The sequence below is a fragment of the Oncorhynchus tshawytscha genome, linkage group LG33 (genome assembly GCF_018296145.1).
Source record: "Oncorhynchus tshawytscha isolate Ot180627B linkage group LG33, Otsh_v2.0, whole genome shotgun sequence".
Classification (NCBI taxonomy): domain Eukaryota; kingdom Metazoa; phylum Chordata; class Actinopteri; order Salmoniformes; family Salmonidae; genus Oncorhynchus; species Oncorhynchus tshawytscha.
Genome location: NC_056461.1, coordinates 8,441,005 through 8,450,983, shown reverse-complemented (window position 1 = coordinate 8,450,983; position 9,979 = coordinate 8,441,005).

The following is a 9,979-nucleotide window of genomic DNA, read 5'->3' as shown; positions in this document are numbered from 1 at the left end:
CCAACAATGCAGACCGGAACATTTTAAAATTATTATAATACGAGGAATAAACAATGAGTAACGATCATTTGGCTATACTGTACAGACAGGGTACCAGTACCGAGTCGATGTGCAGGGGTACGAGGTAATTGAGCTAGATATATAGGTAGGGGTAAATTGACAAGAAAACAGGACAGATAATAAACAGTAACAGCAACGAATGTGATGAGTCAAAAGAGGATCAATTCCGATAGTCCTGGTAGCTACTTGGTTAACAATTTAGTAGTCTTATGGCTTGGGAGGGTAGAAGCTGATCAGGGTCCTGTTGGTTTCAGACAGTGCATCGGTACTGCTTGCCGTGCGGTAGCAGAGAGAACAGTCTATGACTTGGGTGGCTGGAGTCGTTGACAATTTTTAGGGCCTTCCTCTGACACCGCCTGGTATAAAGATCATGGATGACAGGGAGTTCGGCCCCAGTGGTGTACTGGGCTGTAGGCACTGCTCACTGTAGAGACTTGCGGTCGGATGCCAAGCAACTGCCATAGCAAGCAATGATGCAGCCAGTCAAGATGCTCTCAACAGTGCAGCTGTAGAACTATTAGAGGATCTGAGGGCCCCATGCCAAGTCTTTTCAGCCTCCTGAGGGGGAAGAGACATTGTCATACCTTCTTCACGACTGTGTTGGTGTGTGTGGACCATGTTAATTCCTTAGTGCCAGATTTCAAAACAAAACCCTCACAGTCTGGTACATTCCTGTTTGCGGATCACTAAGGAGGGGCCTTTGACATAATAACACAACTACACTGAACTGAAATATAAACGCAACATGTAAAATGTTGGTCCCATTGTTTCATGAGCTGAAATAAAAGATCCCAGAAATGTTGCATACGCACAAAAAAACGTATTTCTCGCTAATTTTGTGCACAAACTTGTTTACATCGCTCTTAGTGCACATTTCTCCTTTGCCAAGATAATCCATCCACCTGACAGGTGTTGCATATCAAGAAGCTGATTAAACAGCATGACCATTACACAGGTGCACCTTGTGCCGGGGACAATAAGAGGCCGTTTAAAATGTGCAGTTTTCACACAACACAATGCCACAAATGTCTCAAGTTTTGAGGGAGCCTGCAATTGGCATGCTGACTGCAGGAATGTCCACCAGAGCTGTTGTCAGAGAATTCAATGTTAATTTCTCTACCATAATGCCGTTTTAGAGAATTTGGCAGTACATCTAACCATCCTCACAACCGCAGACCACGTGTATGATGTCGTATGGACAAGCGGTTTGATGTCAACGTTGTGAACAGAGTGCCCCGTGGTGGCAGTGGGGTTATAATATGGACAGGCATAAGCACCAGACAAAGAAAATGCCATTTTATCGATGGCAATTTGAATGCAGAGAACCGAGTAGATCCTAATGAATTGATTTCAAACTCAGTAGAACCGTTCAAATTGTATTTAGATGTGTTCAGTATAGATAAAGAGAGACTTAATGTAAATGTAACTCTTTTCTTGAGTCGAAGGAGAGGCGGACCAAAACGCAGCGTGGTTATTATTCATGGTCTTTAATAAAGAAATTATACATGAATAGACTAACAAAACCAAGAAATGTGAAAAACCAAAACAGCCCTATCTGGTGCAAACACAGAGACAGGAACAATCACCCACAAAACCCAACACCAAACAGGCTACCTAAATATGGTTCCCAATCAGAGACAATGACTAACACCTGCCTCTGATTGAGAACCATATCAGGCCAAACATAGAAATAGACAAACTAGACATGTAACATAGAATGCCCACTCAGATCACACCCTGACCAAACAAAACATAGAAACATACAAAGCAAACTATGGTCAGGGTGTGACAGTAAAGAAGTACATGATAAAATAGTAATTATCCAGTGATGAGATAATCAGATACAGTGTACCAGCACCATGTGATGGGAATCCAACACCAGCCATGACATGGAGACCATGGCCCGTGTAGACCAGTGTACATTGCCACGAGCAGCAGAATGAACCGCAGATAAGAACAAGGCAAGACGGTGCACTCAGAGTATCTGCGCATGTGAACGGGTGCATTTCATGTTGCTTCGACGTGAGAGCTGCGGGACCAAAACAGCAGAGAAGTTTAGCCTCTTGCCTCATATTCTTAGTTGTAGCGGAAGTCGGCCCTCCTCGGTTGCTTACTTTGTGCACCGCTGAATCTACTTTTAAAAATACATCTAGCATTTAATACATTACAAACATTTGATACATTCCTGTGTGTCTGAGACCAACCTGGTACTCATTTCTATCAAGGCATAAGGCGAAACCCAGATGCAGACACAGGAAGCAGATGGTTGGAGTCTTACAATGTTTATTAATCCAAAAAGGGGTAGGCAAGAGAATGGGCGTGTACAGGCAAAAGGTCAAAACCAGTAGGTTCAATAGGTACCGAAGTGCAGGTAGATTCGAGGGCAGGCAGGCAGGAAGGAAAGTAGTCCAGACAAACTGGCACAGAGAGACAGGAAACACAGGGATAAATACACTGGGGAAAACAAGCAACACCTGGAGGGGGCGGAGACAATCACAGGGACAGGTGAAACAGATCAGGGCGTGACAATATCAACCACTGCTCTCAGACAAGGCCAGGGAAACAAACATACTGTCTAGGAGTGGTAACTAAGTACAGCAAAAAAAAGTATTTGTTCATAACTGACTTGCCTAGTTAAATAAAATACCAACATAGTGTCTCAATAGGGTGTTGGACCATCACGAGCTAGAACAGCACCAATGCACCTTGGCATAGATTCTCAAGTGTCTGGCACTTCAGTGGAGGGATACAACCCCATTCTGCCACAATAAATTCTGAATCTACCTTTACAAATATATCAAGTATTTTAAATACATATGGGACCTTTTTTCAACATTACGTGTGTACAGTAGATACTAGATCTGATACATTCCTGTGTGTCCGAGACCAACCTGGTACTCATTTCACATTCTCTGCTCATAAACCGCTGATCTCAGACCAGGGCAACCAACAGACTGTCTAGGAGGGGTAACTAAGTACAGCACAGCTCTGACTTGGTGGGTGTGGCCAACAGGAAACACACACACTCCTTCCTGGTTAGAGGGTAATGGTCATCGGCAGGCTGGGAACTCTGGACAGGAGACAAGATGGTTCAGTGAGGGATCGTGGGACGGGATACAGGGATCGTGTGGACCTACAGCACTCAAGACACACACCTTGATCAGGGTCTCCAGTTGCTCAGCCGGCTGATCGATGCCGAAGAACCGAGCCTCCTCCAGGACTGATACAGATGTGTGTGTGTGGGGTACCCAGTGGGTTGATGAGTTGTCTGTATCTCAGGTGTCGCAGTCGCTGGAATAATGGTTGGACCAAGGCGCAGTGTACGTAGAGTTCCACATACTTTTAATGAATGAAGTGAAACTTAAGCAAATACAAAACCATAATTGAACGGTGACGACAATGCAGTGCTAACAGGCAACAAAATAAACAATATCCCATAACACACAGGTGGAAAAAAATGCTACTTAAGTATGATCCCAATTAGAGAACGATAACCAGCTAACCAGATAACCAGACTACACACATTTTTTTTCAAGGATTGCCAATGTCCGAAAACATGGTCACAAGGAAAGATCCCTGAATAATTGTCTGTATTTACATCTTGCTTTACAGCCTTGTTCTAGAATTGAAAAAAATGCACAATACCCCAAAGCAGAAACGGGTTTAGATGTCTTTCAGAAACATTGACTTAACATTGACCCCCTCCCCCAAAGGTGTGGACTCCGACCGCAAAACCTGAAACAAAAAGGGAGGGTTGGGGGGGGGGGTTGTCTAGTGTCGGCTCTGGTGTGGGACGAAGCACCCGCTCATCCTGCGGATCCAGCCATGGACCCAGGCTGAACACCGTGCCTGGACTGGACCTAGATGCCGAGGAAGGCTCCTGCCTTGGAGCGGGACTGGACGCCGTGTCTGGACTGGGCATCGGCGCAGAGGAGGGCTCCCGCCATGGAGCTGGACTGGAAGCCGTGCTTAGACTGGGCACCAACACAGAAGAAGACTCCGGCCATGGAGCTGGAGGTTCCGGACCGTGGACCGTTGCAGGAGGTCCTGGACCGGGAACTGTCACCGGACGCTCTGGACCGGGAACTGTCACCGGACGCTCTGGACCGGGAACTGTCGCAGGAAGCTCTGGACCGGGAACTGCTGCTGGAATGAATGGACCAAGGCACAGCGTACTTAGAGTTCCACATGTTTAATAAATATGAAACTCACCAAAAACAATACAGCCGAAAACCGTGACGTTCTGTGCTGCTCACAGGCAGCTACACAATATCAAGATCCCACAAACAACAGGCGGGAAAAGGCTGCCTAAATATGATCCCCAATCAGAGACAACGATAGACAGCTGCCTCTGATTGGGAACCATACCAGGCAAAGAAATAGAAAACAAAGAAATAGAAAACATAGATTGCCCACCCTAGTCACACCCTGACCTAACCAAATAGAGAATTAAAAGGATCTCTAAGGTCAGGGTGTGACATCAGGTAATTGGGCTCAAAGTAGTCTGGACTACTGTCTATTAGATAGGCCCCCTTCCAATTCCTCATTTGTCAGTGTGCATCAAACACATGGTGTGAAGAGAGAGCAGTTGTCATGGCTACCGTGTGGTGGTGAAACAGCAACACCCGACATTGAACATCAGCCAATCAGTGTGAGCCTGGAATCTCTCTGGACCGCCAGGGATATCCTGAGGATCTGCACACAGATATCTTACAAATAGCTAGTACAGTGCCTTCAGAAAGTCTTCACACCCCTTGACTCTTTCGTTGTTGTTACAGCCTGAATTTAAAATGGATTAAATTGACATTTTGTTTTTACACTAGACTACACACAATACCCCATAAAGTGGACGTTTTTAGAAATGTACTAATTCATTTAAAAAAATGAAAAGCTGAAATGTCTTGAGTCAATAAGTATTCAACTCCTTTGTTTTGGCAAGCCTAAATAAGTTCAGGAGTAAAAAAGTCACATAATAAGTTGCATGGACTCACTCTGTGTGCAATAATAATGTTTAATTAACATGATTTCTTATGACTTCCTCATCTCTGTACCCCAGACCTACAATTATCTCACCCTCAGTCGAGCAGTGAATTTGATTTGATTTGAATTTCAAACAGATTCAACCACAACGACCAGGGAGGTTTTCCAATGCCTCGCAAAGAAGGGCACCTATTGGTAGATTGGTAAAAATACAATATCCCTTTGTGAAGTTATCAATTACACTTTGGATGGTATCAAAACACCCAGCTACTACAAAGATACAGGCGTCCTTCCGAACTCCGTTTCTGCAGAGGAAGGAAACCGCTCAGGGATTTCACTATGGGGCCAATGGTGATTTTAAAACCGTCACAAAGTTTAATGGTTGTGATGTGAGAACTGAAGATGGTCAACAACAACGTAGTCACTCCAAAATAATTACCTAAATTGGTGCAACGACATAAACCTGTACAGAATATAAATATTTGAAAACATGTATCCTGCTTACAACAAGGCTCTTGCACATACTGCAAAAACACAACACAGCACGGAGTACCACTCTTCATATTTTCAAGCATGGTGGTGGCTGCATCATATTTTAGGTATATTTGAGGTATGCTTGTTATCTTGCTTACCATCCCATTCCAAAATCATGGGCATTAATATGGAGTTGGTCCCCCCCCCCCTCTTTGCTGCTATAACAGCATCCACTCTTCTGGGAAGGCTTTCCACTAGATGTTGGAACATTGCTGCGGAGACTTGCTTCCATTCAGCGACAAGAGCATTAGTGAGGTCAGGCACTGATGTTGGGCAATTAGGCCTGGCTCGCAATCGCCGTTCTAAATCATCCCAAAGGTGTTCGATGGGGTTGAGGTCAGGGCTCTGTGCAGGACAGTCAAGTTCTTCCACACCGATCTCAACAAACCATTTCTGTATGAACCTTTCTTTGTGCTCGGTGGGATTGTCATGCTAAAATCAGAAAAGGGCCTTCCCCAAACTGTTGCCACAAAGTTGGAAGCACAGAATCGTCTAGAATGTCATTGTATGCTGTAGCTTCCCTCCAATGGAACTAAGGGGCCTAGCGCAAAGCATGAAACAGCCTCAGACCATTATTCCTCCTGCTCCTTATGCCTTGATAGAAATGAGTCCCAGGTTGGTCTCAGACACACAGGAAGGTATCAAATCTGTACAGTTGGCACTATGCAATCGGACAGGTAGCATTCTGCTTTTTTTTATTTTTGATTGGTCAGTCGAACTACCACATGGTGAAGCGTGATTCATCACTCCAGAGAACGCATTTCCACTGCTCCAAAGTCCAATGGCGGCGAGCTTCACACCACTCCAGCCAACGATTGGAATTGAGCATGGTGATCTTAGTCTTGTGTGCAGCTGCCATGGAACCCCCTTTCCGTAATTTCGATTAAGACATTAAATGAGCGAGCAACAATGGACGTAGTCAATGAAACTATGTGTTCAGCACTTTAGAAATGTACAGCGACAGAATGCAGAACAAGCTGCTCTTACAGGAATTGTCCCTGTAAACCAAATCAGAACAGTAGGATGAATAAAAAGGGCATATAAGCAGACCATGAAACCTCTTACAATATTAGATGATATTTCTCAAAAACAGGTTATAGGCTACATGTGCAGCACCACCGAGTCAGAACAGTAACGGTAGGCAAAATTAAGAGGGGTAAATAGACCAAATTATTAGAGTGAGGTACATGGGCTACTAACATCTTACTACACAACATACACTTAGTATTACTTTCTTAGCTACAGTATACATATCTCCCTGGTATATTACATCATTCATGCAGCAGCAAACAATACATCTTTGGACTCACCTTGGTGTGCTGTGCTCACTTAAACATGAAGGTGGCATGGCTGTTTTGTCATCAAAATTTGTCATCAAAGTCTGGCATTCTCTGGATTTATGGTGGGAACTCTGGGGGGGAAAAACAAACAGCCACTCCATTGAATAGCAGGCTACTGGTTGCTTTGCACAGCTGGAAGTTGGCAGTTAGCCACTGATTCATTCCAAACGACTCATTGTTGAATTTGTGATTTCCAACTTGTGTAATCTTCTTTATGTCCAATACGTTTCATCTATAATTTCTCTTCATATGACAAGGATTAGAAAGGATTTACCTGTAGATTGTAGACTTGATTCATGATGATGACTGCTAGCTGAAGCTTTGAAAGTAAGATGCTGACATGATCAGTCCCATCAAAGCTACTGTACATATAACGTGATTTGACTTCATTTTATCTGTGGCCAATGACCTTGAGCCGTCTTGGAATGGCGCTTGTAATAAACACAGCAAAAAAAGAAACGTCCTCTCACTGTCAATTGCGTTTATTTTCAGCAAACTTAACGTGTAAATATTTGTATGAACATAACAAGATTCAACAACTGAGACATAAACTGAACAGGTTCCACAGACATGTGACTAACAGAAATGGAATAATGTGTCCCTGAGCAAAGGGGGTGTCAAAATAAATCAAACGTAACAGTCAGTATCTGGTGTGGCCACCAGCTGCATTAAGTACTGCAGTGCATCTCCTCCTCATGGACTGCACCAGATTTGCCAGTTCTTGCTTTGAGATGTTACCCCACTCTTCCACCAACAAGGCACCTGCAAGTTCCTGAACATTTCTGGGGGGAATGGCCCTAGCCCCCACCCTCCGATCCAACAGGTCCCAGACGTGCTCAATGGGATTGAGATCCGGGCTCTTCTCTGGCCATGGCAGAACACTGACTTTCCTGTCTTGCATGAAATCACGCACAGAACGAGCAGTATGGCTGGTGGCATTGTCATGCTGGAGGGTCATGTCAGGATGAGCCTGCAGGAAGGGTACCACATGAGGGAGGAGGATGTCTTCCCTGTAACGCACAGCGTTGAGATTGCCTGCAATGACAACAAGCTCAGTCCGATGATGCTGTGACAAACTGCCCCAGACCATGACAGACTCTCCACCTCCAAATCGATCCCACTCCAGAGTACAGGCCTTGGTGTAACGCTCATTCCTTGACGATAAACGCGAATCCGACCATCACCCCTGGTGAGACAAAACCACGACTCGTCAGAGAAGAGCACTTTTTGATAGTCCTGTCTGGTCCAGTGATGGTGGGTTTATGCCCATAAGCGACTTTGTAGCTGGTGATGTCTGGTGAGGACCTGCCTTACAACAGGCCTACAAGCCCTCCGTCCAGCCTCTCCCAGCCTATTGCGCACAGTCTGAGCACTGATGGAGGGATTGTGCGTTCCTGGTGTAAGTCGGACAGTTGTTGTTGCCATCCTGTACCTGTCCCGCAGGTGTGATGTTCGGATATACCGATCCTGAACAGGTGTTGTTACACGTGGTCCGCCACTGCGAGGACGATCAGCTGTCCATCCTCTCTCCCTGTAGTGCTGTCTTAGGCATCTCACAGTACGGACATTGCAATTTATTGCCCTGGCCACATCTGGAGTCCTCATGCCTCTCGCAGCACGTTCACGCAGATGAGTATCTTTCTTTTGGTGTTTTTCAGTCAGTAGAAAGGCCTCTTTAGTGTCCTAAGTTTTCATAACTGTGAACTTTAATTGCCTACCGTCTGTAAGCTGTTAGTGTCTCAATGACCGTTCCACAGGTGCATGTTCATTAATTGTTTATGGTTCATTGAACAAGCATGGGAAACAGTGTTTAAACTCTTTCCAATGAAGATCTGTGAAATTATTTGGATTTTTATGAATTGTCTTTGAAAGACAGGGTCCTGAAAAAGGGGCGTTTCTTTTTTGCTGAGTTTCTAACTCTGGCAGGATACAAAGGGCTGAAATTTTGGATGTCTACCCTTACTAAGGATATAAACTTCGCGATGACGTAGTGTCCCCATGAATGACAGAACACTTTGCCAAACATGGCGCAATGCTCCTATTTTTTGCTGGCTCGCCCCACCACCACAGAAAGAACTGAGCTGGGCTGAAACACCTGCATTTTGGAGCTACCTTACTCAAGAAAACAAAAATGAGACCATGTGTGTATGATATATATATTTTTTACATTGTTTGCAAACCTATATGTGACACGTATTAATGCCAAAATAACATGCAAAACAGGCAAGTCCCTGCTTGTAAAAATGTGGGGCTCGGATTTAGCTTATTCAGAATGAATTCATCATTAACGTTTGCTTCATGCATGCGACCGACCAATACCTCATGAGGCTTCTTCTCTCCAAGCTGAGACCTTGAAACTGAGATATCCCTTTGTTCTGGGCGTACTGCCAAATTGCTTAGACTGATAGTGAAGATTCCTCCCAGGCACGATCAATCAGTCACTTGCATGAACCCAGTCAAATTGGTTATTAGAAAAGCACAAACATAAAATGTTCCTTCACTAGGTGTTGCAATAATGTCAGCCAATCAGCGATCAATGAGTAAATGTTGTCCAATTGCAATGGAGGCAGTAACTCAGATGGACTTACGGAGATGGCATTGGTCATCATTTGTTCCACTTCTTTCCTCACTTACAGTTCTACACCACCCCTACTATCAAACGTAGTGCCTCATCAGCCAGGGGTAGGTAAGGGAAAGTAGAAGTCATCCCACTTCAATAATAACAGAGAGAATGTAGTATTTAACAATCAAATCACTTTATTAGCTAATTCATTCTTACAAGCAAATAAAATAGCAAGGGTTCTTCAACGTAGACCAGGGGTGTTTGGGGGCATTTGGTCTTCAACAAGGTCCAAAGGGCAGCACTAAAAATTGGTTATTTCCTTGTAGTAAAAACTTGCAAAATATTGTTCTTATATATATATACTCAAACCACCCACAGGCCGGATTCGACACCCCAGGTGTAGACACACGCGCGCACACACACACACACACACACACACACACACACACACACACACACACACACACACACACACACACACACACACACACACACACACACA